Source organism: Salvelinus alpinus, chromosome 19, assembly GCF_045679555.1.
Source record: "Salvelinus alpinus chromosome 19, SLU_Salpinus.1, whole genome shotgun sequence".
Lineage (NCBI taxonomy): Eukaryota > Metazoa > Chordata > Actinopteri > Salmoniformes > Salmonidae > Salvelinus > Salvelinus alpinus.
The window spans coordinates 24,915,193-24,924,843 of record NC_092104.1 but is presented as its reverse complement, the minus strand read 5'-3'; positions in this window follow the sequence as shown (position 1 = coordinate 24,924,843).

The following is a 9,651-nucleotide window of genomic DNA, read 5'->3' as shown; positions in this document are numbered from 1 at the left end:
TGTGTGTGTGTGTGTGTGTGTGTGTGTGTGTGTGTGTGTGTGTGTGTGTGTGTGTGTGTGTGTGTGTGTGTGTGTGTGTGTGTGTGTGTGTGTGTGTATGTCTTTGTGTGTGTGTGCCTGTTCGAGTGCGTGCTTGCATGCGTGCGTCCGTGCTTGCTTATGTGTGTAGGCTGTGTGAGGAGTCAGAATGTGTGAATCAGTGTGTGGGGGTATTAACGACATGCTGGTATTTAAACTACTCCTATAACAATGGGGCTTAAGTTTATCATTGTACCCACAGTCTGTGTCTGTTACACAGCCAATGGTACTAGTCTGCTCACTAAACCAGCAGGATGCAGACACTCCACTGACATGACAAGTATACATAAAATACTAAATCACCAAATACGATCAAGACATTTCCCATTACCATTTCTATTTAATGGTCTCAAGAGTTTTTCCTGGTTAAAGAAGGTTGAATAAAATATTGGCAGGTCAAAAGCGCCCAATTTAACATGACAAGGCCTTTTCATAGGAGCTAGATGTGTCAGGATGGGTTCTGAAAACAGCTCTGTCTAGGTACGTTTAGGTAAAGGTCAGTGTCAGAGGGAGTTCAAACATCGTCCAAGCTTCCTGCCAGAGATAGAACTACAGCAAGCAGCTCCTCAAAGAGACCTGAAGCGCTCTAAATCAAATAAAATGTTATTGGTCATGTACACATATTTTGCAGATGTTATCGCAGGGGCAGCAAAATGCTTATGTTTGTAGCTCCAACAATGCAGTAATAAGTAACAATACAAAATAATACACACAAATCCCAAAAAATATAAATAAAGAAATTGAGAAATAACAGAATGAGCAATGTCTGGGTCCGGAATATAAATGTACACTGAACAAAAATATAAATGCAACATGCAGCAATTTCAAAGATTTGACTGACTGTAAGGGGTGCGTAACTGGTGGCAGGGAAGTCAGACGCAGGAGAGCAGAACTAGGTAATAGCCGGAGCAGTTTAATTCCAAAACCAACGGCATCAAGAAAATAACAACCTGGGTACAAAACCCGACACGCACCAGTCAACATGTGCACAAGCATTTACAACAAACAATACCACACAAAGACATGGGGGGAACAGAGGGTTAAATACACAACACGTAATGAGGAAAAGAAAACCAGGTGTGTGGGAAAACAAGACAAAACAAATGGAAAATGAAAAGTGGATTGGCGATGGCTACAAGACCGGTGACGTCGACCGCCGAACATCGCCCGAACAAGGAGAGGAACCGACTTCGGAAGAAGTCGTGACACTGACTTACAGTTCATATAAGGAAATTTGTCAATTGAAATAAATGAATCTATGGATTTCACATGACTGGGAATACAGATATGCATCTGTTGGTCACAGATACCTTAAAAAAAAATGCTCATATATATAAATTGGGTAAAACAGTATGTAAACATAATTAAAGTGACCAGTGTTCAACAGCTATGTAAACTCAGCAAAAAAAGAAAACTCCCTTTTTCAGAACCCTGTCTTTCAAAGATAATTCAAAAAAATTCAAATAATTTCACAGTTCTTCATTGTGAAGGTTTTAAACACAGTTTCCCATGCTTGTTCAATGAACCATAAACAATTAATGAACATGCACCTGTGGAATGGTCGTTAAGACACTAACAGCTTACAGACAGTAGGCAATTAAGGTCACAGTTATGAAACTTCTACTGACTCTGAAAAACACCAAAAGAAAGATGCCCAGGGTCCCTGCTCATCTGCATGATCGTGCCTTAGGCATGCTGCGAGGAGGCATGATGCAGCCAGGGCAATAAATTGCAATGTCCGTACTGTGAGACGCCTAAGACAGCGCTACAGGGAGACAGGACGGACAGCTGATCGTCCTCGCAGTGGCAGACCACGTGTAACAACACCTGCACAGGATCGGTACATCCGAACATCACAGCATCATCAGACTGAGGTTGTTGTCATTACAGGCAATCTCAACGCTATGCATTACAGGGAAGACATCCTCCTCCCTCATGTGGTACCCTTCCTGCAGGCTCATCCTGACATGACCCTCCAGCATGACAATGCCACCAGCCATACTGCTCATTCTGTGTGTGATTTCCTGCAAGACAGGAATGTCAGTGTTCTGTCATGGCCAGCGAAGATCCCGGATCTCAATCCCATTGAGCACGTCTGGGACCTGTTGGATCGGAGGGTGAGGGCTAGGGCCAATCCCCCCAGAAATGTCCGGGAACTTGCAGGTGCCTTGGTGGAAGAGTGGGGTAACATCTCACAGCAAGAACTGGCAAATCTGGTGCAGTCCATGAGGAGGAGATGCACTGCAGTACTTAATGCAGCTGGTGGCCACACCAGATACTGACTGTTACTTTTGATTTTGACCCCCCTTTGTTCAGGGACACATTATTCCATTTCTGTTAGTCACATATCTGTGGAACTTGTTCAGTTTATGTCTCAGTTGTTGAATCTTGTTATATTCATACAAATATTTACACGTTAAGTTTGCTAAAAATAAACGCAGTTGGCAGTGAGAGAACGTTTATTTTTTTAACCGTGGTTCAGGGCAGGGTTCTGGGCGGAGGCCTGCTAGTGGTGACTAGTCTGATGGCCTGGAGAAATAAGCTGATTTTCAGACTCTCGGTCCCAGCTTTGATACACCTGTACTGTCTCCACCTTCTAGATGGTAGCGGGGTGAACAGGCCGTGGCTCGGGTGGCTGAGGTCCTTGATGATCTTCTTGGCCTTCCTGTGAGACTGGGTGCTGTAGATGTCCTGAAAGGGCAGGCAGTGTGCCCCCTATGATCTGAATTTCTTCAGCCTCATGAGGTTGAAGAGGCGCTGTTGCTCCTTAACTCACCACGCTGTCTGTGTGGATGGACCATTTCAGGTTGTCAGTAATGTGCACACCGAGGAACTTGAAGCTTTTCACCCTCTCCACTGTGGTTGCGTTGATGTAGATGGGAGCGTGTTCTCTCTGCTTTCTCCTGAAGTCCACGATCAACTTCTTTATTTTGTTGACTTTGAGGGAGAGGTTATTTTCCTGCCACCACTCCACCAGGGCTCTCATCTCCTCCCTGCGGGCTGTCTCATCGTTGTTGGTAATCAGACCACTGTTGTGTCGTCTGCAAACTTGATTATTGAGTTATTATTATTTTTGACATATGATATAAAAGGCTGAGTTGTTTATCTGGTAATTCCCTATATGTCACAAATATAGGCCTCCATACTGGTGTTAACCGGGGAGGACGGTTTAGAAGCATGAATGATTGTTGGTCATGATTGTTGACTGCATGGCCAGGCACGACTCCAACACCATCATCAAGTTTGCCGATGACACAACAGTGGTAGGCCTGATCACCAACAACAACGAGACAACCTATAGGGAGGAGGTCAAAGACCTGGCCATGTGGTGCCAGGACAACTACCTCTCCCTCAATGTGATCAAGACAAATGAGATGATTGTGGACTACAGGAAAAGGAGGACCAAGCACGCCTCCATTCTCATCGACGGGGCTGTAGTGGAGCAGGTTGAGAGCTTCAAATTCCTTGGTGTCCACATCACCAACAAACTAGAATGGTCCAAACACACCAAGACAGTCGTGAAGAGGGCACGACAAAACCTATTCCCCTTCAGGAGACTGAAAAGATTTGGCATGTGGTCCTCAGATCCTCAAAAGGTTCTACAGCTGCACTGTCGAGAGCATCCTGACCCGTTGCTTCACTGCCTGGTATGGCAACTGCTCGGCCTCCGACCGCAAGGCACTACAGAGGGTAGTGCGTACGGCCCAGTACATCACTGGGGCCAAGATACCTGCCTTCCAGGACCTCTATACCAGGCCGTGTCAGATGAAGGCCCTAATAATTGTCAAAGACTCCACCAGCCTAGTCATAGACTGTTCTCTCTGCTACCGCATGGCAAGCGGTACCGGAGCACCAAGTCTAGGTCCAAAAGGCTTCTTAACAGCTTCTACCCCCAAGCCATAAGACTCCTGAACAGCTAATCAAAGGGCTACCCAGACCCCTCTTTTACACTGCTGCTACTCTCTGTTTATAATCTATGCATAGGCACTTTAACTCTACCTACATGTACATATTACCTCAATTACCTCGACTAACCGGTGCACCCGTACATTGACTCTGTACCGGTACCCCCTGTATATAACCTCACTATTGTTATTTTACTGCTGCTCTTTAATTATTTGTTACTTTAATTTTCAATTTTTTTACTTATCCATTTTTAACTTAATACTTTTTTTTCCTTAAAACTTCTTAAAGCATTGTTGGTTAAGGGTTTGTAAGTTACCATTTCACTGTAAGGTCTGCACCTGTTGTATTCGGCACATCTGACAAATAACATTTGATTTGATTTGATTAGGGACATTTGTAGGAAGTGTTGTAAGTATTTACTGTGTTTTTCATGACTGATTTGCCCTTTAGAAGTCTGAAGATGGCTGTGTTGTGCTGTAGAATTCCTACGGCCGAACTTTGGGGAATGCTGGACACTGTGCCAGCCTTGGCACTGAAGAGAGAGAAGACCCACTGTCTGCCTCAATACAGCCTCAATACACAGAGGGGCTGGGGGTCATGCCAGCTGAAAATGCCCCTGGTAGGATGGGCATGGGGTGGGGAGTAACTGCTGTCTACTGAAATCAACTTCTGGCAGTCCTTGATGTCTACTTTATTTAACCCTAACAAGATGGATATGTTAAATGAGCCCTCTTATTTGGGATAGTTGTCACATGGACTAAGGGAGTGGTGTTTCTCCATTCAGTGGCTTGAATTGCATCAAAGAGAATGCATCTCAGTATCTCCTAACAACCGGAATTGCATTAGTTATTATGCAGTGTTCATGGTGGAGTGAGGGATGATGGTTAAAATCAGACGAGGGCAGATGTGGGCAGAAACTGTTGATATGAGATGGCACACATGTTTGAAACGTGTGTGAAAGTAGCACACTTACAACTCCTGGCACACGGTTGGTTGACGGGTGCATTACCTCCCCACCCTAGCCAATCGCAATGTGTCATACAATCTGCATTATGTGCCACAATGTTCAACAACATTCAGTTCCATTTGCTCTGCATCGCATTCTATTTCCCTTTTTTTGTTCACTGGTTCGGTCAGTTGAGGCTCTCAATGTGAAATCAAACAGCCAGAAAAGGCAGAATAACATAAACAACATTCCGCTCCAGTCAGATGCAGAGGGTATGTGCCAAATGGAACCCTATTCCCTATATGCACTGTTTAGGGAATAGCGTACACAAGATCAGCTGGTGGAGGGAGACATGCGCAGGATTCTTGGCAGCTTCTTCAGTGCAAACAAGTGAACAGGATAGGACAGTTTATTGGGTTGCTATATCACCACCTAGCCTCAGGCAGGAGATGGCCTTTACAGTGAGGTTAATATGGCTACGTCAAACCAAACCAAAACATTGTTGAAACTTCGTCTTCTTAGAAAAGCTAACTACTGAAGTCCATATCTTCCCTCATGTACAGCAGCTCTCTGTCTCCACCAAACAATTATATATGGCCTCAGCTAGCCGTGTACTCTACTAATGGGTCTATGTAGAAATTCCCATTTACAGTGCCTTCAGAAAGTATTCACATCCCTTGACTTTTCTACATTTTGTTGTGTTACATCCTGAAATTGAAATTGATTAAACTTAGATTTTTTGTCACTGGTTTACACACAATAACCAATAATGTCAAAGTGGAATTATGTTTGTTTTTATATGTTTTGTTTTTATATATACAGTATATATAGTTGAAGTCGGAAGTTTACATACACTTAGGTTGGAGTCATTAAAACTAGTTTTTCAACCACTCCACAAATTTCTTGTTAACAAACTGTAGTTTTGGAAAGTCGGTTAGGACATCTACTTTGTGCATGACACAAATAATTTTTCCAACATTTGTTTAAAGAAAGATTATTTCACTTATAACTCTCTGTAAATTCCAGAAATTGATGTCATGGCTTTAGAAGCTTCTGATATGCTAATTGACATCATTTGAGTCAATTGGAGGTGTACCTGTGGATGTATTTCAAGGCCTACCTTCAAACTCAGTGCCTCTTTAGTTGACATCATGGGAAAATCAAAAGAAATCAGCCAAGACCTCAGAAAAAATTATAGACCTCCACAAGTCTGGTTCATCCTTGGGAGCAATTTCCAAACACCTGAAGGTACCACGTTCATCTGTACAAACAGTAGTACACAATTTTAAACACCATGGGACCACGCAGCTGTCATTCAGCTCAGGAAGGAGATGCGTTCTGTCTCCTGGAGATGAACGTACTTTGGTGTGAAAAGTGCAAATCAATCCCAGAACAACAGCAAAGGACCTTGTGAAGATGCTGGAGGAAACAGATACAAAAGTATCTATATCCACAGTAGAACGAGTCCTATATCGATATAACCTGAAAGGCCGCTCAGGAAGGAAGAAGCCACTGCTCCAAAACCGCCATTAAAAAGCCAGACTACGGTTTGCAACTGCACATGAGGACAAAGATCGTACCTTTTGGAGAAATGTCCTCTGGTCTGATGAAACAAAAATAGAACTGTTTGGCCATAATGACCATCGTTATGTTTGGAGGAAAAAGGCTTGCAAGCCGAAGAACACCATCCCAACCGTGAAGCACGAGGGTAGCAGCATCATGTTGTGGGGGTGCTTTGCTGCAGGAGGGACTGGTGCACTTCACAAAATAGATGGCATCATGAGGTAGGACAATTATGTGGATATACTGAAGCAACATCTCAAGACATCAGTCAGGAAGTTAAAGCTTGGTCGCAAATGGTTCTTCCAAATGGACAATGACCCCAAGCATACTTCCAAAGTTGTGGCAAAATGGCTTAAGGACAACACAAAGCCTTGACCTCAATCCTATGGAACATTTGTGGGCAGAACTGAAAAAGTATGTGCGAGCAAGGAGGTCTACAAATCTGACTCAGTTACACCAGCTCTGTCAGGGGGAATGGGCCAAAATTCACCCAACTTATTGTGGGAAGCTTGTGGAAGGCTACCCGAAACATTTAACCCAAGTTCAGCAATTTAAAGGCAATGCTACCAAATACTAACTGAGTGTATGTAAACTTCAGACCCACTGCGAATGTGATGAAAGAAATAAAAGCTGAAATAAATCATTCACTCTACCATTATTTTGACATTTCACATTCTTATAATAAAGTGGTGATCCTAACTGACCTAAGAAAGGAAATTGTTACTTGGATTAAATGTCAGGAATTGTGAAAAACTGAGTTTAAATGTATTTGGCTAAAGTGTATGTAAACTTCCGACTTCAACTGTACAATTATCTGTAGGGTCCCTCAGTCAAGCAGTGAATTTCAAACACAGATTCAACCAATGTTTTAAAAAGACGACATTGAATATCCCTTTGAGCATGGTGAAGCTAATAATTACACGTTGGATGGTGTATCAATACACCCAGTCACTACAACGATACAAGTGTCCTTCCTAACTCAGTTGCTGGAGAGGAAGGAAACCACTCAGGAATTTCACCATGAGGCCAATGGTGATTTTTACAGAGTTTAATTCATGGCTGTGATAGGAGACAACTGAGGATGGATCAACAACATTGTAGTTACTTCACAATACTAACCTAATTGACATAGTGAAAAGAAGTAAGTCTGTACCCCAAAAATATTTCAAAACATACATCATGTTTGCAACAAAGCACCAAAGTAATCCTGCAAAAAAATGCCTCAGAGAAATTACATATTTCTCCTGAATTCAAAGTGTTATTTTTGGGGCAAATTCAGTACAACACATTACTGAGTACCACTCTCCATATTTTCAAGTATAGTGGTGGCTGCATCATGTTATGGGTATGCTTCATTAAGTCATTAAGGACTGGGGAGTTTTTCAGGTTAAAAAATAAATGTAATGGAGCTAAGCATAGGCAAAATCCTAGAGAACAACCTGGTTCAGACTGCTTTCCACCAGACACTGGTATATGAATTCACCTTCCAGCAGGACAACGGTGCTTCTTCAAAGTATTTACTCGATGGAGTGACTAGTTATGTAAATTCTATGTTTCTGTATTTTTTTTTACATTTAAAGTGCCTCCAGAGTGGTGCAGCGGTCTAAGGCACTGCATTGCATTGTTAGAGGCATCACTACAAACCCGGGTTCAATCCCGGGCTGTATCAAAACCGTCCGTGATCGGGAGTCCCATAGGGCGGTGCACAATTGGCCCAGCGTCATCCGGTTTAGGGGAGGGTTTGGCCGGGTGGGCTTTAATTGGCTCAACGCGCTCTAGCAACTCCTTGTGGGCCAGGCACCTTCAAGCTGACAACGGTCGTCAGTTGAACAGTGTTTCCTCCAACCCTTTGGTTAAGCGGGCGGGTGTTAAGAAGAGCGGTTTGGCGGGTCATGTTTCCGAGGACCCATGACTCGACCTTCGCCTCCCGAGCCCGTTGGGGAGTTGCAGCGATGAGACAAGATCAAAATTGGGGGTAAAAAAAAAAATTATCATAAAATACATTTAATTCATTTTGAATTCAGGCTGTAAAACAATGAAATGTGGAATAAGTCAAGGGGTATGAAAACTTTCTGAAGGCACTGTGTTTGCTATGTATTAAAAAGGGAGGTCTTGAGCAGGGATCCAGGCAGTGAGGCAGTGAGTACCATAGGGAGAAGGGGGAGATAGCGGGGTAGCAGGGAGGAGAGGGAGCTGAGGGATGGGAGGCTGGTGGTGCTGCTCATTATGGTGACTCAGTGGCCGCAGGGGGACAGAGTGACTGAGAAGTAAGTGTAGGGTCCCCTGGGCCCCAGCTCTGCCTCCCTCAGCAACTTTACCACAGCTCATAGACTGACTGAGCACGCACAGGAACAATGCAGCCAGCGGCCTGGGGACCCAGCCACCGTAGCCGCCGAGCCGACTTCACTTTTAACAGTTTACAACAGAATTAAACAGACCCCAAACTTTTCTCTTTACATAAGACAAGGAAATTAGCATAGTGTTACACCATAAGAGACGTAAGACACTGTCACTAGGGTGGGTCATCTAGGCAATTATATATCAATGTTGGCCTGGTATGATTCCCAATCAGAGGCAGCTGTTTATCGTTGTCTCTGATTGGGGATCATATTTATGCAGCCATTTCCCCTTTGTGCCCTGTGGGATTTTGTCTAGGTTTAGTTGCCTGTGAGCACTACTCTGAGCTTCACGTTTCATTTGTTCGTTTTATTGTTTTTGTTATTTGAGTTTTCTCTTCCTAATAAAAAGGATGGAAACATACCACGCTGCATTTTGGTCCACTCCTTATGACGATCGTGACAGACACAAAGTGTGGTGAAGGGGAATATTGTGTGCCAGACAACCAATTTTAACAGCACTAAAGCGGATTTATAGAAGTAGGGACTTACTGAAATTAAGTGGAGGAGAGTTCATGTTTAGGAAATTAGCTACGGCATTATTTAAAGACAGCCGGCTGGTAATGTTGGTTTCAGGTTGATCTGTCCTGCTTCAATTAAGAAATTACTCCATTTGGGACTTCTAATAACTCACTGTCTTTCAAGGTGATTCAAGAAAGCATATTTATTTTCATACAGTAGGTCAGATCTAGGATATTTGTGAGTTAAAGTAATGAAGGGCAATTGTAAAAATTTTATTTTCAGTCTAGGAAACACTTGGAT